This window comes from Phodopus roborovskii, unplaced genomic scaffold (assembly GCF_943737965.1).
Source record: "Phodopus roborovskii unplaced genomic scaffold, PHOROB, whole genome shotgun sequence".
Lineage (NCBI taxonomy): Eukaryota > Metazoa > Chordata > Mammalia > Rodentia > Cricetidae > Phodopus > Phodopus roborovskii.
In genome coordinates this window covers 46,981-48,720 of record NW_026125980.1, presented here as the reverse complement: position 1 = coordinate 48,720, position 1,740 = coordinate 46,981, and positions in this window count along the sequence as shown.

The following is a 1,740-nucleotide window of genomic DNA, read 5'->3' as shown; positions in this document are numbered from 1 at the left end:
CTTACAGTGGCTACTTCTGTAATTCTCAACTGTGTTTTTTTTATTAATGTAATTAATATTAACTGAGATCACATAATCCTCTGAAGGAAGGAAAAACCCACAGATTATCTCTTATATGTATAAGCTAGCATACACACACATATGTATATACGTGTGTGTGTGTGTGTGTGTGTGTGTGTGTAAGTAAATATACAGGAGGGTACAGTATAACACATATGAATGAGAACAAGATTTGTATAACTGAAAATTATTTGAGGATGAGGATGTAGTTTCGTTGAAGAGTTCTTTACTAGGTGTGAAGCCTTAAGATTGATCCACAGCATTGCTGAAGGAAATGAAGACCAGAGAGACAATGATGTTTTTAGAAGGTATTTCTTAGAGGACAATGATCTTTCTTACCTGTCTCCCAGTAAAATGAACATTTGCAGAGTAGGTGCTAAAATTATCCATTACAATATAGTTGAATTAAAGTTTAACATACCATCATTGTATATTATATGATTCATGTTCCCCATATTTAAAAGAAATAAATATGCCATAGTTATTTTTGAATGATGCCTAAGTGGACAAAACAATGTTGAACAAGAACAACCTGGATATATAACACTTACTAGTTTCAATATTTTTCACACAGCCACAGTAATTACATCAATATGACTGGGGCATAAAGACCAGTGGAATACAGCACAGAGCACAAAAAATAACTGATGCATACACACACAAATGTTTTGCACCAAGGGTGCCAAGAATACTAGTTTGCTAAATGTGTAGAGAAACTGAGACTGGAACCCTTGCATGATGTTGGCAGAATGAAACATTATTGCCATTATAGAAACTTTATGAAGATCATAAAATAATTAAAATTAGTATTAAAATTAGGTTAACAGAACCATCATATCCATTAGGAGCAAAAGGATAAAGCAAGTGTAGTGTACATAAAAAATGGTGGAACACTATGTTAACTCAAAGATGTTGTACACCGACAACATGATCTCACTCATAAGTAGAATCATATAGAAAAAACTCAGAGAATATAAGATAGGTCAATTTACACAAACAGACACACAGGCACACAATGGTATTGTTTGATGAAGTAAAGTTCTGATAGTTTATGGCATATAAAGTTGAGCATAAGAAACAATAATGCATTTTATATATCAAAATAGTGAGATTAACCTAAATGTACTCACCAGAAAGAAATGTTAAAGTTTTAGGTAGGCTAGAGACATGGCTATGTTGGCAAAGTGATTGCTTTGTAATCATGAAGAACTGAGTTAGGTATTCAAATCCCATGTAAAATAGTCTATTATTGTGCTACAAACAGGTAACCCAATGTTGGGGAGGTATAGATGGTTAGAGACCTGGGGTTCACTGACCAGGTTGCATAGCCTACAGGCAATCTCCAGGTTAGTCAGAAACTGTCTTTCAAAAATAAGGCAAGTGGTATGGCATATCAGTTACTTTTCTGTTGCCATGATACAACACCAGGTACACAAGTGATTTGTAAAAGAAAGTTTGTTTTTGGCTGCAGTTCCAGAGAGTCAATTATGGTGTGGAGGCAGATAGCAGATAGCAGGCATGCTAGCAGGAGTAGGAAGCTAAGAGATTGTATCTCCACTACAATCATGAAGTAGAAGTAGCAGACTGGAAATAGGAAGAGACCATATCTCAAAGCCTTACCCTGGCGATATACTTCTTCTAGCAAGAATGCACCTCCTAAACCTTTCGAAAAAATGACAC